This window comes from Xyrauchen texanus, chromosome 17, assembly GCF_025860055.1.
Source record: "Xyrauchen texanus isolate HMW12.3.18 chromosome 17, RBS_HiC_50CHRs, whole genome shotgun sequence".
NCBI lineage: Eukaryota > Metazoa > Chordata > Actinopteri > Cypriniformes > Catostomidae > Xyrauchen > Xyrauchen texanus.
Genome location: NC_068292.1, coordinates 21,069,155 through 21,079,457, shown reverse-complemented (window position 1 = coordinate 21,079,457; position 10,303 = coordinate 21,069,155). Strand labels below are relative to the sequence as shown.

General features: G+C 46.0%; 1 long non-coding RNA gene across 2 annotated transcripts; it reads right to left on the bottom strand.

The window, feature by feature from the left end:
- Positions 1-8,435: 8,435 nt before the first annotated feature.
- On the bottom strand, positions 8,436-10,216 carry LOC127657543 (uncharacterized). Of its 2 annotated transcripts, none has more exons than XR_007972298.1 (4): positions 10,021-10,216; positions 8,935-9,265; positions 8,804-8,854; positions 8,436-8,672 (listed from the first exon to the last, which is right to left on the bottom strand). It is a non-coding gene; the product is annotated as an uncharacterized LOC127657543 (long non-coding RNA). The 2 variants fall into 2 exon arrangements; XR_007972299.1 differs by having other exon boundaries at positions 9,089-9,265.
- Positions 10,217-10,303: the final 87 nt, after the last annotated feature.

Below are 10,303 nucleotides of genomic sequence, written 5' to 3'. Positions count from 1 at the left end.
CTGCTGAAAGAGGCCACTGCCATGGTGATGTTGTTGCCGTGAAGGGATGTACATGATCTGCAACAGTGTGTTGGCACTTTAATTTCAGGACAGGACCCAAGGTTTCCCACAGAGCATTGCCCAGAGCATCACACTTCCTCTGCAGGTGTCCTGAAAATATATGCTACCTCTCAGGATGAGCAGCCAACTCTATAATCGTATAGTTTTAAGGTTAGGGGTAGGTTTATGGCTTAGTATAGCCTCACACCACATGATAGTTATGGGTCCGTGTATCTTTTGGTCATTCGATTTTCCTTTTAGATTCGGGTATTCAAAAACAAAAAACAAGTGGCTATTTGATTTTTGTTTTAAATTACAAAGCGTTTCTCTTTTTCAGTGTCAAAAAGGGATGAGTGATATTTTAAATAACAAAAAATAAAATTACTTTAAAACAGAAACGAAAAAAAGGACCGTTTGTTCATATTCCGAGACCGGATGTGGTCATTTACGTGACAAGAGCGCCAATGAGGATGGAGCTGTGTAGAAAAAAAGAAAAAGTTGTAAAATGTCATGTGATCAAGAAAAAAATATTAAAATACTTTCCTTGCACCATGTAATATACGAGAGTATAAACAACCTAATCATTAATTTAAAACATTTTCAAACACATTTTTTGTAAAAACTATTTTTTTATGAATATCATGAAATGTATAAATACATTTATCAGTGTTACACCACATGAATGAAATGAGAATTTTCATAAAAATTTAAAAATTTCAGATATCTTTTCAAAACTCCCCACACAGTCATGAGGGTCTAAATGGGTTTTTCCATCGCTCTGTTTTATGGTTTTTGCCAACATTAACAACAAAATGGTATTTTTGGATAATTTAATAGATCTGGACAAAAAAGGAGCATCACATCAATGACGGTATGGTATTCAAATGGTATTAAAAATTAAGTAATACCCATTTTGTAAGAGCACTGTACCATTGTAACAATTAAGATATCTGTGCATCCACTGTCTGGCATGTAATATGGGCTGCCTAGTATAAAAATAAAGGTGGAGATGATGTATGCCCAAAAGTGGGCAGCATCAATTTAGGAGAATTAGAGACTATAGTCAGAGCTTACAAAGTATGCAGTCACAGACTAAGCCAACAATCCACTTTAAAACAAGACAGGAAAACAATGAAAAGACAGAAAATAACCCACAGTCTAATCAGAATAAATCATTCAATTTTAGTTCTTCATTTGAAGTAAGTGTTTGCAACTACTCTAAACAATATACATGCACTACCCACTGATCAGTCTGAGGAAACATTTTTGTTATGGAGGGAACCCGATCATCAAGTACAATAAACATACTTAGTCCTTTTTTACAAGTTGTACATTTGCCATTTGGTTGATGTCAGTGGTGATAATAACTAAGCTTTTGGGAAGTTTGATGAACTGAACATAATTAGCCAATTTTTGCTTAAACAGACCATTTGGATGTTAGTTAAGAATGCCATCATAGTTTCTTGTTTACGTAAAAAAAAACGGTAAAATAACAGCAATGCCTCTGTCCTGTGTTGTTCTACCAAGATCACATGCTGGTTGGTTTCGCCAATATGGACACGTCAGACAAGTAACGCAGCACTACAGGGGCCTGTTTCAGAAAGGAGGTTAAGTGAAAACTCTGTGTTCCCTTTCGAGAGGTCTCTCCTATTGCGTAAGTAGCTTACGCTATGGGAAAACTCAGTTTCTCGAGAAATATTGAAGTCTTTATGTAAAACGCATTACAGCTGCACAGCAGACAGCAATGAGCGAGGCAGTTCGGTCATTGGCTGTGCTGCGGCATCTTGCTCGAACCAATGACGGGGCGACTCTGAACGCGCGACCAATGAGCGCGCTTCACGCCCACGCGCTCAGAGCCCGCCAAGATTGGCGTGGCTAAGGCTATATATTAGGCGCCCCGTCATGAGAGTTCTTTAGATTTAATCTCCTTCAGCAAAGACTTTCTCTTCGCTGGATCCTCTGGATTACTGGAATCTTTTCGCCCGCCGTCGACAAGCCTACAGCAGGACTGCTACGAGGACGCCGGCGCCTTCAGCCGCCTTCAAAGCCTTCTGCTACGCGATCCGGCGCGCATCACCTTATATCCTTTACTAAGCAATAACTTTTCAAGCGTTCGCCTCTGCGACGCTTTTTTGTCCTTAGTAAAGAGCAAATTCGAGGCGTTGTTTAAAATGCCTTCGACCTGCGCCTCGTGCAGAGGCCCTCTTCCTGACGGGGACCGTCACATTATCTGCGCTCGCTGCCTGGGACCTGACCACGCAGAAGCTGCTCTCACTCGAGGCGGATGCCCCGAATGTGTCTCCCTGGGCCTCACCGAGCTGCGCGCTCGCTTTGCCGCCTTCGCCGCGAACGAGCCTGCTACCACCGTGCTGCCATCCCCTCTGTTCGAGCCGCGCAAGAAAAAGCGCCGCTCACGGAGGTCGCCAGAGCACACGGACTTCAGCGACGTCACGCCGGGCCAGTCCCCGCGTGCTTCACCACCACCCGAGGACTCCCTGCCGCCAGTTCTATTCACGCAGGCAGACCAGCACCCCTCCGGAGCGCTGGGTCTTGTCTCATTCGGCGCGTCAGGGGACGAAGGTGAAAAGGATGACAGCCTTTCCATTGATGCTGCATCCGACGACTGGCCGGGCTCGGCCTTCTACCCCGCGCCGTCGACACTAGCGGACACGAGCAGGGGCACCAGCATGGACTCAGAAAACGTGTAAAACATTACCCAGTCCCCTTACAAGTGGCTGGAAATGTCTGTACAGCAGTCAATGGGCCAGTCACAGAACTCGCTTACCTGCAATCAAACGCTGTTTTAACGGCAACACGCAGAAATCACAAAAAGAGTCATTTTCTGCCTGTGTCACTAAGGGGTCACGTGTCCACACTAAAGTGCGCATTCCCACATATCAATACTGTCCAAACAGTGCCGAATACTTCCACAGCTCAAGCTGGACGCCCCATAAATGTAGATCGTGTGCCTATTGTCATGTATGCACCACTACACACAAGCACTGTTCCCACAGTTATAAACACTTCCCCAGTAAAAGCGGGAAATACTATAAAGGTAACGCAGCGTGCCTGCTGTCATGCATGCACCCCTACACACAAACACTGTATGCATGCCCAAAACCCCCCGCCATGAGCGGAGGCTTTATGAAAATGGCGCCGTGCCTACTACGGTATATGCACCCCCACCCATAAGCGCTGCCCATACAGTTTCAAACAGTTCTCTGGCCCGTGCCGCGAGCATCACAGATGCGGCGCGCGAGCCAAGAAACTCCCCGCTAAGAACGGGAAGCTTTATGAAAGTGGCGCGCGTGCCTATCACAATGTATGCACCCCCACCCGTAAACACTAGCTTCAAACATTTCTCCAGCTCATGCTGCGAGCATTACGGAGATAGCGTGCGTGCCTGTAATCTCACACGCACCCCTGCACTCGGCTCTCAACAAAGCTGCTCAGCGTGCTCCCGCGCCTCTGAGAGCTGTAAGCTCAGTGTTAGCACAAGGCAATTCACCTGCAGGGTCCATACTTCACTGCGACACACCCCGAGCCAGCATTCAGCCCATATCTGTGCGAGCAAAAGCCTGGGAAAAATCCCCGACATGCCGAAATGGGTTTTGAACATAATAAGACACGGTTACTCGCTTCAATTCGCTCGCAGACCACCCCGCTTTTCAGCGGTGGTCGAGACGAAAGTGAGGAAAGATGTTTCACATGTTCTACGCACCGAGGTGCTCAAACTGATAGAGAAGAGTGCTATAGAAACTGTTCCTCCCTCTATGAGTGAGGCAGGTTTTTACAGCCGCTACTTTCTCGTTCCGAAAAAGGACGGTGGCCTCCGCCCCATCCTAGATCTCAGACATCTGAACAAAGCTTTAATGATTCGCTCGTTCAGAATGTTAATGACCAAACATATCCTCGCGCAAGTTCGCCCCAGGGATTGGTTTCTATCAGTGGATTTGAAAGACGCTTACTTTCACATTCGATAGCGCCTCATCACAGGCCATTTCTGAGATTCGCTTTCGAGGGACAGTCATACCAGTACACAGTACTACCATTCGGCCTATCATTGGCCCCCCGTACATTCACAAAATGTATGGACACAGCACTTTCCCCCCTGAGACAGCGGGGAGTGCGAATACTGAATTACCTCGATGATTGGCTAATCTTAGTACAATCAGAGAGTCAGTTAACGACGCACAGATCTTGGATTATCAGTCATCTAGAATGTCTGGGTCTGAGAATCAATTTTGCAAAGAGCGTGCTATCCCCCAGCCAGAATATCTCTTTTCTGGGAATAGTGCTAGACTCAGTGCAGATGATCAGAGCGCGCTCGCTATTCGGCGCCTTGCAACATCATTCAGAGTGGGCGTGCACGCCCCCGTCAAACGATTTCAAAGGATGCTCGGTCTCATGGCCTCGGCATCAGCTGTACTCCAGCTAGGATTGTTGCATATGCGTCCTCTCCAACGCTGGCTCAAGAGCCGTGTCCCCACTCACACGTGGCGCTCGGGCCACTTTTTAATCAGAGCGAATCACAGCTGTATAAAAGCCCTGACACCCTGGAAGGCCGTCGACTGGTATCAAACTGCCGTGAGTCTGGGCGTGAACACGCGGAGTAAAATGATCACGACAGATGCCTCCAAAATAGGATGGGGGGCCCTTTACGAGGGCAGGCCTGTCTCCGGTTTTTGGTCAAACCCGGAAAAGCGCCTACATATAAACTGTCTGGAAATGAAAGCGGTTGCCTTGGCTCTCAGAGCCCTGCTTCCGTACCTGAAAAACGAACACGTCCTGGTCCGAACGGACAACATGACGGTAGAGTCATATATAAATCGCCAGGGTGGACTCAGGTCGAGCTCCCTGCACTCTATGGCCAGGGAGCTCATCTTATGGTCACAGCACAACCTGCGCTCGCTGAGAGCAGCGCATGTGCCAGGCATCCTGAACCAGGGAGCGGACATGCTGTCCAGAGACAAGGTTCTCCCAGGAGAATGGTCTCTCCACCCCCTGACGGTCCAGTGGTTATGGCAAACCTTGGGCGAAGCAGAGGTCGACCTCTTCGCCTCCAGGGAAAATGCGCACTGCCCTCTTTTCTTCTCAAAGACGCGGACGCGCTCGCCCAAGTCTGGCCGAGCCGCCCCTTGTATGCTTTTCCCCGATCGCGATGCTACCTCAGGTCATCAGTCGGATCAGGAAGGTGAAATGTGCAGTGCTCCTGGTAGCCCCACTCTGGAAGAACCAGACGTGGTTTCCAGAACTGATGCAGATGATGCAATCTGCCCCATGGCCGATTCCGTTGAGGCTGGACCTCCTCAGGCAGGCCAACGGGATGATTCTTCATCCCCGCCCCGATCTGTGGGCCCTTCATGCATGGCCCCTCAACGGGTTCCAGAGAACCTCCCCAGCGGAGTGTTGAGAACCATCACTGAGGCGCGAGCGCCCTCTACGAGGCGCTTATATGCCCAAAAGTGGAAAGTGTTCAGTGACTGGTGTGATACCAAGAGCTTGAACCCCAAATCGTGCGAGATACCAAGCATATTCGCCTTTTTGCAAGACCTGCTGGAGGCGGGCCGCACACCCTCCACGCTCAAAGTCTATGTGGCTGCCATAGCAGCATCACACAATCCTGATAAATAACACTCATTAGGGAAAAACGACCTAATCATTCATTTCCTAAGAGGCGCTAGGAGGATGAACCCTCCTCGCCCCCCCTCGGTACCGATCTGGGACCTGGCCACGGTCCTGGACGCACTCAAGAGTGCCCTGTTCGAATCTCTCCGAACCGTGCACCTTAAACAGCTCTTGCTCAAAACTGCGCTCGTGCTGGCACTCGCCTCAGTCAAGAGAGTGGGCGACCTGCACGCGCTGTCATCAAGCGCTGCTTGCTTGGAATTTGGACCTAACGACTGCAGAGTTGTCCTTAGACCAAAGCACGGGTATATTCCTAAAGTGCTCTCCACACCCTTCAGAGTACAGGTGATATCTCTGGCAGCACTATCGTCTCCAGCAGACGAAAGCGACGCTAATTTACTCTGCCCGGTCAGGGCGCTCAGAGTATACTTGGAACGTTCTGCCTCGTTCAGACAGACGGAACAATTATTCGTATGTTTTGGCGGCCGCACTAAAGGTCTCGCAGTTTCAAAGCAAAGAATATCGCGCTGGATAGTAGATGCTATAGCGCTGGCTTATGAATCCAAGGGCCTTCAATGCCCCTTAGGCGTCAGAGCTCACTCTACGAGGAGCATGGCCTCCTCGTGGGCGTGGTCGAGTGGGATACCCATTGAGGATATTTGTGCGGCGGCAGGCTGGGCCTGGCCTTCGACATTTATCAGGATTTATAACCTACAGGTCCCCTCATTGCATTCCAACATTCTATCAGCCTGACTGTAGTATGGACTGGAGTACGTATATGCTGAGCATTATCTCCTCCCTTATAAGGTCCGTCTCTGACTGACTTAGAGGGATTTTTATGCATATCAGTAAATAGAAAAATCAGTACATAAGATATGTGCTTGTGTTTTTACAATGAGCGCCCCACCATGGGCCACCTTGGGGCAAAGGCGCTCTGTATTATCCCATTATATAGCTCGCCGTTGGCCGGCTCGTTGAATAATCGCTTTGCTTTAAGGCTCAGGCATCTACCTCTGGCTTTATAGAGCGAAGTCAGCACGCACGGCGTTTTGCATGGTGTTCCCATAGCGTAAGCTACTTACGCAATAGGAGAGACCTCTCGAGAGGGAACGACTCGGTTACTAACGTAACCTTGGTTTCCTGAGAGGAGGGAACGAGTATTGCGTAAGCTGCCGTGCTTATGCTTGGTCAGTCGCTTCAGTCGATTGAACCTAAAGAACTCTCATGACGGGGCGCCTAATATATAGCCTTAGCCACGCCCATCTTGGCGGGCTCTGAGCGCGAAGCACGCTCATTGGTTGCGCATTCAGAGTCGCCCCGTCATTGGTTCGAGCAAGTTGCCGCAGCACAGCCAATGACCGAGCTGCCTCGCTCATTGCTGTCTGCTGTGCAGCTACAATGCGCTTTACATAAAGACTTCAATATTTCTCGAGAAACGGAGTTTTCCCATAGCGTAAGCTACTTACGCAATACTCGTTCCCTCCTCTCAGGGAACCGAGTCGTTTTCTGTATAACTTTGGGGATGCAGAACACATTAGTAAGGCTGCTGTATGCAGAGCGGTAAGGAAAGTGTGCCTCGCTCTTAAGCGCTTTCTGGGAATTTATGTTGTTTCCTGGCACAAACTCGTGAGAGCCATCAAAGAGGAGTTTCACAGGATTGCAGGTCAGTGGTGTAGAAATCAGTTTAAATGAGGCTAACCTGATAAATGATGATCAGTTAAGAACATCTTGCTGCGACCCCTGGAAGTAACCTAATAATTAGAATTCCCTTTAGGATTTCCCAATGTGGTTGGATGCATTGATGGCACACATATTCCCATTATTGCAAATTCCGAAAATGAAGCTGACTATGTCAACAGGATCCACAGTACATCCACAGTATTAATGTGCAGGTACACTGACAGCCTACTGTTTCTAATGGTCAACGACTACATCACAATACTGTAACATGTCTCATTCTTTGCACTGTCAAGATCATATCTGATGCTGCATATATCATCACAAACGTGGAGGCCAAGTGGCCCGGCTCTGATCATGACTCACGAATATATCGTGAGTAAACCCTGAGCAACAGGCTGGAAAGGGGTAAGTAAATGTATGTCCTATACACTTATTTCAATGTATGCACTACACACTTACAGGGGCACTTCTATGCAGCACTAAAGCAATGTGAACTTTCTTACAGGAGAGATTGATAGCTTTCTGCTGGGAGATAGGGGTTCCCATGCCGACTAACACTAATTACCCCTTACCCAGAACCTGAACCAGGCCCTCAGCAGCGCTTCAATGTGGCACACTGCAGGACGAGAGCCCGGGTGGAGATGACCTTAGGCCTGTTGATAGCACGTTTCCAGTGCCTACGTCACCTCAGGGTAACTCCTGAAAGGGCCTGCGACATTGTGGCATGTGTTGTTCTCCATAATATTGCCATAATTAGAGGGGAGCAACACCCTGCCCTACAAATACAAGACCCCGAGGAAGACCCCATCAATCCTGCAGATTTCCAGGATGGAAGGGCAGTCCGAGATATGATATGCCGCAATGTCTTCGCAGATTAACACACATGATATCCTCCACCACAACCAACCACAAAATAAAAAAGAAATGAATAAACACAAAATCACAACAATTTATTTGGTGTTCTTTATTTCCTACAAATTCAAAAACCGTTAGATTTTAATATGGTTTCAATACTTCCTAGAATTAACCTGTGACCATACACTCACCTCTAGCTTTAGTTTCAGAATCTCGATTTCCAGACCTGCCTTTTGGATCTGGCGATCCAAGTATATAAATTGTTTGCTGTTTTTTTTCAATTTTTTTAATAAAATGAAATCTATATAACTCCTTAACTGGCAACTGAAAATACAGTAGATTAGAGTTACATCATGTAGTTCTAAACAAATTCTACATAATTAAACTGTGGCATTTACTGAAAATCACTGAACTGTGTTCATCTGTGCACCAGAAGTCGATGGACCTTCCTCCTGCTGTTCTTCCACACTCTGGGGGGTGGGGGGGAGAGATGAGAATGTCAGTTTATACTTAGATATAAACTTAGATTCTATAGGCTACTCCACATAAAAATGTGAAGAAATGTGTAGATTGATGTGTAGACACATAATATTAACTTTACCTCTGTAGGCCTCTCTGTGGCAGCAGAAACTGTTTCTTCATCCCCATCATCCTGTGAAGATGAGCATTTGGTTGAGTACACTTTATAATACTATTTGTCATAATTTCTGGTGTATTGAGTAGGCTACTTACAACTGCCTGGGGTTCTGTTGGGACAGGAGGCTCCAAAAGACACATATTACCATCAGAATATATTGGGACCAACGAAAAACCCAACACAAAGTAAAATAAATGGAAATATCACAAATAGCCTATATAGAAAATAACACATAGGTAGACCTCTTACATTTTATGAAGGCACTTAAATCTTCAGGAGTGACTGACTCTGATGAAGTCCCTCCAGGAATTCCCTCAGGCATTGGCCTTCCAGCATTCAGGTTCAGGGCCATCTCTTCTGCATTTGTCAGAGGTGGTGGTGCAGGTCCTCCCCCTGTTTTACGAGCCTCTACCTTCTTTCTGTTGGCTGAGTAGAAGTCAAATGAGAATGAACATTTAGACCAAATGTCACAAATGCTGCTGCACTGCTAGACACTGGATGCTATTTAGTTATTTAATATGTCAAATGTTTGTAAAGTCAGGTACCCTACACCCATGTTATGCTCAAGCCTAACCTGATTGAATTATGTTTTTATATTTCATTTTCAGCTGCTGCCACGTTCTTTTAATGCCTGCAGGACTGCACCTACATGAAAATTAAAATTAGGTTTAATACATACTGTTCTTCCAGTTTCACCTCTGATATTTTAACAGTTGGGTACTCTAAAATAGTTATTAATTACTAACTACAAATGACATCTTCAACAGTGTAATTAGATTAATATAATAATTACTATCTCTAGAAAGTATTGGTCTACTTATTACTAGTTACTTTATAAATCCCATATCAACCTCAACCACTTGAACAATACAAGAAACTGCACTTTTAATGCTTTCAATTAAACAATATACAATTGCATGAATTATTCTTGAATTGACCAAAGTGTGTAGAGGGAGAAGGTTACATTAAAAATATACCTTTTAAAATGTGATGTTAAATCCACTATTGTTTTATACAGAATTGTTTTATAGTCTATGCAGCATTTAATGCAATTACATCAGATTTGACTTTAAATTACAGAAGAATTAAGAGTAACCCCTTTAAATAAATTACAGAATTTAGATTGCTTAATAATTAATTACACCCAACACTTTATAACAGTAATTAAAATGTAAACTCACGCATTGACTCGAGCAGCTATTTTCTCCCAAGCTAACTCTCTGTCCTTCGCCGCTGTTGCCATGGTGACTCATAATATCTGCGCTCCATTGATAATGGCTTTTTATAGTTGTGGTGCACTCGCTTAACTCAGAGTCAGTCAACTTAGAGTTGATTGAACTAACTAATTTCAGCTGTTCTGTAACTGAAAACTCAGAGTTTCCCATCTCAGGGTAAGTCAACTCAGAGTTCAAGTTTTAACACAGAGTTGGTTGAACCTCCTTTCTGAAACAGGCCCCTAATCTC